Below are 12,147 nucleotides of genomic sequence, written 5' to 3'. Positions count from 1 at the left end.
GTGGAAAAGCACCACCCACTACAGTCTGTGGAGGTATTTACAGACATCACCATGTGATTGTGGGATGGCAAAATGGTCGTGGTAGTTTCTCTCTCCAAAAGAAAAGAATAAGGTAACTATTCTGGAGGAATTGTGGAATATGGGCAAAAATCTACTTTAAAAGTAGCAGTTCAAATAATTGAATCACCAGAAGGATTGGCTGGTAATTCAAAAGAGAAAATGGAAATGATCAAAACGCAGATTGCCGTGTAGAATGCAATTGATTTACAGACCCATTTGTTAGAAAGAAAGAACAACTTTCTCCCAAGCTCCAAAGAAAGTATGTTTTAGTTATTTTATGGCTGTGGACAAATGAGCAGGCATTCTGCCAACAGTTATATTCTTCTAAAGAAACCATTTTTCTTCAGTTGGCACAGCCACCTTACTCCCTAAGATACACCATATAACTCCTTATCTTTCTCCACCCTTGGCAATGTGCCCGGTGATATTTCTCCACAAATAGGTTGCTCCTAGAAAAGGTAGATATATACATAGAGATGTAGAAATCAACACAGGAGTCTATATGTTTATAGTTGCAAAATGGTTTTGTTGTAGATGTGTTATGGCTAGACTTCTACATTTCTATGTAGAATTATGTAGACACAAAGAATTAACGTTGCTGTGCCATTTGGAAGTGCACAGTATGTAGTTTAATCATAATTGTAAAAAAAAATACTTGAAATACTTGAAACCCTCTCTAATCCATATGTAAAGTTTTAGACAATCGCACTTTATAATTCACGCCTTGATCTCACTCTGTATTGATCTGGACAAATCCAAACTTGTTTGGCCAAATTGCCTAATCCAGATCACAGAACTACCCCGAAATCCAGAAATGACCTTGAAATAATTTCAGGCCATTCTGTATAAAACAGCACCCTTCTCTTTGATTTAGGGATCCAGCCTGAGTTTAGCAGAAGTTTTCAGAATGTTACTCCGGGGCTTCTACCATGAAACTAGAAAAGGATGTAAATATCTGATTCAGACTCCTACTTCTTGGCACTGCTCTTCTATAGTACACATAATCATTAGCTGTAACCACCAACAAATACATAAATCTTCATCACACAAGGACTGGCATTTGCATTATTTGTATATCTTTGACTATGGCTAAATCTGATTTCTCCATGATTAAGTGAACTAGCTGATTAAGTAAACTAGCTGTGTTTTGTTCTGAGCTAGAGGAATATTAGCTTATCCTATTAAAATGTGAAAAATGATCATGTTACCTGGGTAGTTTCTGATTTTATTTTTATTTTTGGTGCCTTCAAGTCAGTCTTGATTCCTAGCAACTGCCTGGACAAGGCCATTTAGTTTTCTGGGCAAACTTTTCCAGAAGTGGCTTACTATTGCCTCCTTCCTTGGGTGGAGAGACAGTGCCTGGGTCCAGGTCACTCCTCTAGTATTGTGCCCAAGACAGGACTGGAACTCACGGTTGCCTGGATTCTAGCCCAGGAATCTCAATCATTACACTGTGGAAAGGGAACTTCATGAGGACAGTAGTGACACCCAAGCAGGAAAAGCCCAAAGGGAATATCAGGCCAGCCATAAAACAAACTTGCATAGGAAAAGAGATTTAATAAAAGGTATTGAAAGAAGCCCCCTAGACAAAAGCCAAGTAATTAAGAAAGCTAGGGAAACAAGAAAAAGAAATCCCTTACAAACAACAGGTCATGCCAAATCAGCAAAACAAATAGACAAAAGACACGAAATAAATTCCATAGCAGACAGGAGATTGCCACAAAACAAATATAAGAAAACATTAGGATGAAACTGATAATCCAATCAAACCACCCCGCAGAGTTTACCCTCTGGCAGAAATGAAGACAACCCCTGACAGGATTTAAAACATTAAGAAATACAAACACAAGCACACACACACAAAAGGAGAAAAGGTATAAAAATCAGGGGTTTATTATACAAAGATGGCTAGCCCCAGGAACGCAGACTTCTTGCTATCTCTTGCCTTCCTGAAAAATAAACCAGCTTCCAAGCAGTTGTCTGTGTCCTTGCACCGGAGCCCTCCCAGCAGGAAAATCGAATCCTCAGAAGAAAGGCATTTTCCAGCCTTTCAACAACACCAATCTAGCTCTCCTATGTTAAGCCATATAATCTGTGTTGGTCTTTTAAATGAAATATGCCCCAAACATGTATTCCAGGAGCCAGCAGCTACAATGAGCTATCAGTTCAACATTTCTCTTACTGATATTCCTTGCCTAAGCAGAAGAACGAGGGGTGCTTCAAACATGCATGGTCTCCATCTCAATTAAAATATGGCACAGGACAAGGTGAACAGACAAAACTGGAAAATTAAGCACTGAGAAGAAAATCAATCCTAACTATACAGAGACAGGAAATCCAAACCCTTCCAGTTTTAGCTGAATTGCATTTCCTACTCTCTCTCGTCATTGGGCATCCAACTCTGAATTAATGAGTAAAGAGATGAGTAATGAATTAATAGCAGAAGGACTGTGATAGCTGAGAGGTCTTTCAATAAGATGGCCAGAGCAAAATGCTCACCATCTTGAAATATTAAAGTGTTTTACAGTATTACTGAGATTAAAGAACTATCTAAGACAAGTTTAAGTGGAAAAATAAGATGGGGTATCCACAGAGGAATTTCCAGAGAAAGAAGGGGGGAATTATATATTCTCACATTTACCCATTCAGTTTTTGGCTATTGCGGTCAACAAATATTTAAGCTCTCTGTGTCTAGACTCAGAGGCAAGGAATGAAGACTTTGTTATATGTGCAGGACAAAGTCCATCTCAGTAGCTCTTTAACTAGCAGTCTATTAATTAGACAATGAAATTAAGAATTAACTACTTGGCTATGTTCCAAAGAATATTTGCCGCTGTGTGATGGAGGAAGTGATCCTTTGCAGAGAAGAGGCACCAGCACTGCATAAAGTTAAGAATCCAAGAAAAGTCTTCTCCAACCATCTTCCCAGACTGCACTCAGTCTGGGAAAATATTCGTTGCCATCACCATCCATCCATTTGTAAATCATGCATTCAATTGCAATTAACAATTAAAATAATATTAGTTTTATATCAGAATTGTTCTGTACAGACATCTGCATACTCGAAATCCGGCAGCCCGGATTGGCTAAAGCGCACGGCCACCGGATTGGCTGAGTGCGCGGCACTGATTGGTCATTCGGAATCGACCGCGATTGGCTGAGCCGATCGCGGGCGATTCAAAACGACCCGATTGGCCGCAACACTCAGCAGAAAGCCTTTTAAGCCGCGCTTCTTCCCCACTCTCCCCACTTGTGCTTTTACCCTAATAAATGAGCTGAACCAAGTCACTGACTCGCGTCCTTTGTTCGTATGAGATATACGACACTGGCGACGAAGGTGGGATCCTAACAAAATCCCACATCGCACGTGGCCCACGGAACCGCAACCGGCAACATGGCCAGCGGCAACGTGCCACCCGCTCCTTTCAACGCGGCTACCGAGGACTGGGAATCTTACATCGACAGATTCCTCATGTTCTTAGAGAGTAGCAATCTCAAGGCGCAAATGGACAGAGGAAGCGAGCCGTTTTTCTCACACACTGCGGCCCCGCGGTCTTCAAAATGGCAAAAGCCCTTGCCAAGCCGATCGATGTGAAGATCATGGACTGGGCCGATCTCGAACCCCTGCTGAGGAGCCACTACGCGCCCGCTGTGCCCACCCTCATTCGGCGGCACGAATTCTATCGCCGCGATCAGAAGCTGGGTGAGAGCGTCAGCAAATTTGTGGCTGAACTCAGGGACCTCGGAGGGCTGTGCGGGTTTACCGACTTAGACGAGGCTCTGCGGGACCGCGTCGTCCTCGGTCTCTGGGACACCGTCCTGCAAAGCCGGATCATGGCGAAAGGCGACATCTCCCTCGCCGATGCCCTCGCAGAAGCCACAGCGGCAGAAGCAACCCGGAGATCAGCGGCCCAACTGAAGCAAACCGGTACAGCAGGCAGCCGCCCGCCGCAGCCACGACACCCGAAAAACGGACCGATGACAACTACCGGGCGGCCACATCCACGCACCACGGCGACCTCGAGTCCCCCTCCGGATCGGAAGACGGCGAGGAAGGCGTCCATCGCCTGCAGACGGGACGAGACAGGCGCGAGCCACGGAACCGAAAATCGAAGTTCCAGTGTGCCGGCTGCTGGGGGAGCACCCAAGGTCAGAATGCCGTTTTTCGCGCGATCTGCCGCCATTGCGACAAACGGGGACACATCGCCAAGGTCTGCCGTTTCAAGAGGAACCACAGCCCCCGCCACCGCGACACCACCCCCCGGAGACGCGAAAATGCCAGGCGCAACAACACCCCGCCGAGGAACCGCGATCGGGACGGTGAGAGCCGCTGGAGCCGGGAATCGAGAGCCGCCGTTTCCACGAAGGCCGCCAGCGAGAAACCCACCAAACGGTCATCGTCGGCCATTCCTCCAACTGGGACGGCCGGAAAGTCCACGTGGAGGTCGAAATCGAGGCCGCCCCTGCAAAATGGAGGTCGACTCCGGATCGTACCTGTCCATGGTCGCGTGGCGGGAAATTAAGCGACTGGTACCTTCCATGAAGCGGCACGAGCTGGAGAACCAGACGCTCATCCTTAAGGATTACCAGGGGAATCGCATTCCCGTGGTAGGGACCGGGCACTTCAAGGTTACATTCAAAGGGCGCACCGAAATACTTCCGCTAACCGTCGTCGAGCGAGACCGCCCCAGCCTCTTGGGACTGCAATGGTTTGCGCCGCTGGGACTAGAAGTGACCGGAACCAACCACGTCGCCGAGGCGGACTGGGAGGAACAGCTCGTGCGCGAGTTCCAGGAGGTCTTCGACGGCAATCTAGGCAAGTACCGGGGCCCCCAATATCGTTCAGCCTAGACCCCACCATTGCCCCCATCCGCCTCAAACCCCGGCGAGTGCCTTTCGCTCTCCGACCCAAAATCGATGAGCAATTAAACAAGCTCATCGAACAGGGAGTCCTCGAAGCCACAGACCATGCCCGATGGGAGACCCCTATAGTCACCCCGATAAAGCCAGACGGGTCTGTGAGAATCTCTGCGGGGACTATAAGGCAACCCTGAACCGCGCGCTACAACAAAGCGCCTACCCCGTCCCAGTAGTACAACACCTCTTGCACTCACTGGGAGGGGGCAGGGTTTCGCGAAACTCGACCTGGCCCAAGCCTATCAGCAATTGCCGGTCGACGAGGAAACCGCCGAGGCGCAGACAATAGTTACCCACCGGGAGCATTCCGTTGCAAGAGGCTCCAATTCGGAGTCAGCGTAGCCCGGGGGTATTTCAAAGCCTCATGGAAAGACTCCTCCGGGGCATAAAGGGGTAGTGCCTTACTTCGACGATGTGTTGGTAGCCGGGGCTGACCAGAAACAATTAGAGGACCGCCTACGGGAAGTACTGAAGAGATTCCAAAGTGCGGGGCTCAAGGTTAAGAGAGAGAAGTGCCAACTGCACATGGCACGGGTCGAGTTCCTGGGGTACTTACTAGATCAGCATGGAATCCACCCCACCGAGGGCAAAATAAAAGCCGTTAAAGAAGCCCCGAAGCCCCGAAACAAAACGGAATTACAAGCATTCCTGGGGTTGATTAATTTCTACAATGTTTTCCTGCCCCAAAAGGCAACCGTGGCGGAGCCGTTGCATAGGCTGCTCGACAAGGCAGCCACCTGGACGTGGGGAGGCGAGAAGAGGACGCCTTCAACAGAACCAAGGATCTTCTCACATCAGGCGCTGTCCTCATCCAGTACAGCAAGACACTCCCCATCACGGTAACGTGCGACGCATCCCCTTTCGGAGTAGGAGCCGTCCTCAGCCATACCCTCGCCGACAGAAAAGAAGCACCCATCGCCTTTTTCTCGAGGACCCTTTCAAAACCCGAACGAAACTACAGCCAATTGGATAAGGAGGCTCTAGCCATCGTCGCGGCCGTAAAGAAATTCCACGAATACCTTTACGGCAGGACCTTCACCATAATCACGGACCACAAACCGCTGCTGGGAATACTGGCAGGAGACCGGGCCACCCCAATCATCCTCTCTCCAAGGATGACAAGGTGGTCCGAATTTCTCGCCGCCTATAATTACCGGCTAATCCACCGCCCCGGTAAGACAATTCCGCACGCAGACGCCCTCAGCCGCACACCACTGCCAACCCTGGACGCCGACCCAGCACCAACCACGTCAACCCTGAGCATCGAGACTTTACCCAACCTACCCCTGACCGCGTCAGACATTGCCCTAGCAACCAATAAAGACAAACGTCTGGCGCAGGTCCTGAGATGGGTGGGGAAAGGCTGGCGGAAAAAGACGGGACAGCGAGTTCAAAGCTTACCGGAACTGACAAACAGAACTGTCAATACAAAAAGGTTGCTTACTGTGGGGGACAGGGTCGTAATCCCGGAAAAACTGCAAAAAGAGTCCTGAGCATGCTGCACGAAGGGCACCCGGCATCGTCAGGACAAAAGCCCTGGCCAGAAGCCACGCCTGGTGGCCAGGGATGGACAAGGAGATCGAAGCCTGGGTGGCCTCCTGCAAGCAGTGCCAGGAATCAAAACCAAACCCCCAGCCGCCCCAATCCGGGAGTGGGAAACCCCCAGGGGGCCATGGTCCCGAATCCACGTGAGACTTGCGGGACCAACCAGAGGACACACCTTCCTGGTAACCGTGAGCGCTTACTCCAACTGGCTGGAGGTAAGCAACATGAAGACAACCACCACAGACTCCGTCATCAGACAACTCAGCAAACTCTTCGCAACCCACGGCCTCCCTGATGTCATCGTATCAGACAATGGCCCCCAGTTCACCGCACTACCGTTCGAGAAATTCTTAGCAGAACGAGGGATCCGGCACGCACTAACGGCACCGGCGCACCGGCGGCGAGCGGTAGAGCGGAGAAAATGGTTCAATTTACAAAAAGACCATTCAAAAGATCGAAACCGGGACATACAGGACAAGATTAATCGGATGCTCCTAATTCAACACATAACCCGAGTACCACAACGAACAAAAGCCCAGCGGAGCTACTAATGGGAAGAAAACTGCGATCCCCGCTCGACCGCCTGCACCCCGCATACAACCCGGAAAGACCCCCTGACTCCACCAGCAAACACAGAACATTCTCACCGGGAGACAAGGTCTACGCAAGAAACCTCACCGGAGACCCCCTCTGGATACCGGCAACGATCACCCAAGCAACAGGCCCACTCTCGTACCGCCTCCAAACAGCTGACGGACGAGCGTGGAAACGCCACATCGACCAACTGAGATCAAGAGCCACCGCGGGAAACACAACCGACACGCAGACACCAGGTACAGAAGGGAACCGGCAAGACACCAACCAAGAGGGGAGGGAAGGCCCCAAAGAACAAAAAGAACAAACCCACCCAAAAAGGAACCAGCAATACTCACCACCTGAAGAACCGGAGAGTGACCCACTCGAAGCCTCACCTGGAAGGAGCAGCCGAGCCAGCTCAACCGACCCCGGAAGCCCGAGCGGGAGCAGCCAAGCCAGCTCAACCAGCCCAGAAAAGCCGAGCGGGAGCAGCGAAGCCAGCAGCTCGACCAACCCGGGAAGACCAGGAGAGAACCGCGGCGAGAGGCCTGACTCACCCTTCCAGGCGGTTCCATCAACGAGGCGGAGAGCGACAGGAGTCCCACCCGAACCGGCCGACAACCAGGAGACAACTGACCAGCGCAAGTCAAGTCGGAAAATACGGAGCCCCGCCTACTTACGGGACTACGTCACGTAGGACCAAACCAAGAGGAGGGTGTTCTGTACAGACATCTGCATACTCGAAATCCGGCAGCCCGGATTGGCTAAAGCGCCACGGCCACCGGATTGGCTGAGTGCGCGGCACTGATTGGTCGTTCGGAATCGACCGCGATTGGCTGAGCCGATCGCGGGCGATTCAAAACGACCCGATTGGCCGCAACACTCAGCAGAAAGCCTTTTAAGCCGCGCTTCTTCCCCACTCTCCCCACTTGTGCTTTTACCCTAATAAATGAGCTGAACCAAGTCACTGACTCGCGTCCTTTGTTCGTATGAGATATACGACAAGAATGGGTAACGTTTTGGGGGCCAATTCTGTAATCCGAACATTGCAAGTAGCCGATTTGATTTCAGGATTGTTTTTCTCATTGACATGAAGTACTCCTGGGATCTTCTTTGTTATATTATCAGAAGATCAACTAGTTCTGTCATGTACTATGATAATACTACATAGAATGCTCTGCAGAGCATTCTATGTAGTATTATCATTACCACTTCAGTAGAATCTCCCAGGAAGTGAATCTTTTTATTCCTGTTGTTCACTAATTAGAGATAATAGCTACTGCCTTCACCAGGCTGATGTTGAGACTGCGATGCCCATAATTTGCAACCCATACTGTCTGGGAATGCATCTTGTAAGTTCTAGTTTGAAGAAGGCAGTGCATATTTTATTTTGTTTTTTTCATAGAATAACTCATAGCTCAAGGGGACTGATTCTTGGTTTATATCAGTAAATGGTGTAACAGAAATTGATGTCTTCAAACTTACACAGCTGCTGTTAAGTTTCTGAAAACTCTAATCAGAGGTAAATCTAATCAGCAGAGAGCTTGCGTAATTGTGCCTAATAGCTCTTCCCCTTAGTTGTGTAATTAATTAAAATGAGTTGTTTCAAGGTAATTAAGTTACTGCTGACAATCCATGAGCTTGGTGACATACTCCGGAATGTGCTACTTCAACTGAATCTAGAGCGCTTTAGGATTTCAGTAGGTAGAACCAGCACCTAATCTGAGTGGGGCTATTCTGATATTATGAAACATGTGAAAAGCATAAAGAAAAGAAACAAACTTTATTACATCTGTATTGAAACTTAAAGCTGTTAAAATTATTGCTTATTTGCTTATTACACAAATTTGTATGCTGCCCAATTACTTTTCAGCGATTCCCACTCAATAACTTCTTCCAGTTGAGTAGTATTCTTGTAAGGATGGATCCTTACAAGACAATTCTTTTAAAGCTTTTCTAGAAAGACTACATAAAAATGGCCAAATAATCTAGAATAGCTTTTGGCTATTCTTAGAAGAAAGTAATTATGACCAAGAAATCTCAAAATGAGGGGATCTGAAACATATCCCTTTGGTCAGAACATCTTAGAAGGTTTGATTCTACTTGGAGCAAAAGGACAAGAAGGATCCAAGCCATACATACCAATACCTTGAAGTTGAATTGGATCTGGAACTCTACTAGCAGCCATTGCAGACTCTCCAGGATTGGTGCTATTCTATAATTTAGTTTATCCTGGTCCATGCAGGACTCTGCATTTTGGTTGAGTCAGATACAGCTTCTGAATGACTTTTAAGGGCAGCTTTATGAAGAGTGAATACCATTTTTGTGACATTAGCAGTACTTCCATGCTAATATTATTTGCAGGATATTATTTTTGTAAAAGTGTAAAACTTAGGTTACAGAAATAATAACTGTCCTAACAGGAATGCTATTCCACCTTTGCTTATGAGATCTCTGAGGTGTGCAAAGGGATAGATTTTATTGAAATCCCACCTGATTTTTCATGAGTTGACTTTGCAGTTTTGCAGTTATTAGTTTCAAGAAAGAATGGTAAGCAATGCCAACGGTGATTTGATCTTCAGATCCTGCATTCTCAGAGACGTTATACATTATTTGTGTACAGTATTTATTTGTCTAAATAAAACGTAAGTGTTGGCATTTTAGGACAATGTATACAGCTGCGAATATCCATGCACATGTGCAATTACAATATAATAACATCCACAAATAACCATAACAAAATGCAACAAATGATTAACAAATTGTTTGGTTGAATAACAAAGTGCAAAAAGCAATTAAAGAAAATAAAAGCAACAATTGTCCACTTGCCTGGGCGAATGTTAGCATCTTTAATTTGCAACTATAAAGACTGTAACAGGAGGAAATTTCCCATGCTTGGGTGCCAGTTTGGGCCCATTAATCTCCATGTAGTTAATCAGTTAGTTTGTTTTAAGTATTTATATGTTCATCCATCATCTCTGGGTAGTTTAAAGAAGTCATCAAATTCAAAGAAAGCAAAACATATTGTTAAAAACAGCTAAGATAAGAAAATGGTGATCAGATCAATGTACCATAACGTATCTTACATCATATGTCTGTCTGTCTGTTTATCGCCTCTTTTTTTAATGCTTCCTCTGAGTCTCTTCCCTATTTCTTGAAGTTTATTGTTTCAATGGCTGGCTCAACTTATTAGGAAAAGAGTATCCAGTGATGAGATGATTTCTAATTATCCTGCTTTGTAATGTTGGAGGCAGAGGTGGTATTCGGCAGGTTCTGACCAATTTGAGAGAACTCAAATTCCCCTGCCACGGCATGGATATTGTAAAATCTCCAGTCAGAAGTGGTATTTGCCGGTTCTCCGAACTACTCAAAATGTCCGCCACCGGTTCTCTCAAATTGGTCAGAACCCGCCGAACTACCCACCAAGCCACGCCCACAGAACCAGTAGTGAAAAAATTTGAATCCCACCACTGGTCGGATGGATATCTCCCAGGAAGCATAAATAATTCAGGGCTTTAGAATTATGAAAACAATCAAACATGAACTATTTCATGTTTGCACATTCCTCTGAATTAACTATTTATGTTTGCACAGTCCTCTGAAGCATCGCTGGTTCCAAGTGATCTGGTGCTGTATGCCCTGAAACAAAGTTTAACAAATATTCACACCAAGTATGACTCCAACTGTACTAAAATTAAAATAATTAAGAAATATATAATTATTGTAATAGGTACAGTACCAAGTATAATGCAATAAATGGCCAATACCATTTGACCACATGCTCGTTTCTTTTTCCTCCAATCTCTCAACAGGTATATACAGCATGCATTTATATATATGACATTTTCACTTATTCTTGTTCACCAGTCTGAGATTTTATTGTTTTCCTCTTGACTTACCTTGAGTAAACAAAAAACTAGGAAATTCAACATCTAACCTAAAGATTTTCTGTTGTTTTTGTGGAGATCTTTTGTTCCAATTGTTAACCACACCTTCTATGGCACAATTATAGAAATACATCTCGCACTGTGTCTGATGGTGCCTTAGTGTATATCGGATTGCAGATTTGGTAATGCTGAGATGCAGGGAAAATGTTTGAGATGTTTCAGGAGGAAGAACTGTAGAAAAATGCTGAGGAACCAAATGGGTCAGAAAAAATGAAACAAAAAAAGAGACTGTTGCTTATATCTTACATACAGTATGTGGACAGTCCTGTATAAATATGATTTCCCATGGGAGAATAAATTACACACTGGCATATGAGTAGTCCCAAGTCCTTTTTGGGCAGTGGGAACATCTGGACTGTTGAGAACATGTCAAGGGTGCTTATCAGAAGAAGACTAGTAATGGGATGACTTCAGTGGTGGGATTCAATTTTTTTTACTACTGGTTCGGTGGGCGTGGCTTGGTGGGTGTGGCAGGGGAAGGATACTGTAAAATTTCCAGCCAGAGGTGGTATTTGCTGGTTCTCCCAACTACTCAAAATTTCCGCTACCGGTTCTCCAGAACTGGTCAGAACCTGCTGAATACCACCTCTGGATGACTTGCTTGCTCATGTACGACTGCTCTGATCTAAAATCCAGCTCATAAATATATAATTTTTTTATATTAAATAAATATATAAAATAAGCTTTTATAAATACAGTATATAAAAGAGGAGAACCAGTTAGTGTAGTGGTTAAGGCACCAGGCGACCAGGAGGTGGTGAATTCCAATTTTTCCTTAGACACAAGGCCAGCTGGGTGATTTTGGGCCAGTCTCTCTGTCTCAGCTAGGAAGCTACAGCAAACCATTTCCCGTAAGCTTTCCATAAAAATTGAAGGATACATCCAGGCACGTGCCAGGATTTGAAGAGAGACAGACAGACAGAGAGAGAGAGGGAGAGAGAGAAGGAGAGAGGGAGAGAGACTCCGTGAATTGAGTTACGCAACCTTTCCACTAATTTGTTGATCATCACACCATTGTGAGAAAGAAAGAAAAACTTCATTCTTTTCCAGGCTGATGGATAATTTTACATTTCTCTGCTACAACTCCTTAATCATTTTGGTT

The sequence above is a fragment of the Pseudonaja textilis genome, chromosome 1, assembly GCF_049901715.1.
Source record: "Pseudonaja textilis isolate UNSWEBS1 chromosome 1, rPseTex1.2, whole genome shotgun sequence".
NCBI lineage: Eukaryota > Metazoa > Chordata > Lepidosauria > Squamata > Elapidae > Pseudonaja > Pseudonaja textilis.
This window is presented reverse-complemented; position numbering follows the sequence as displayed.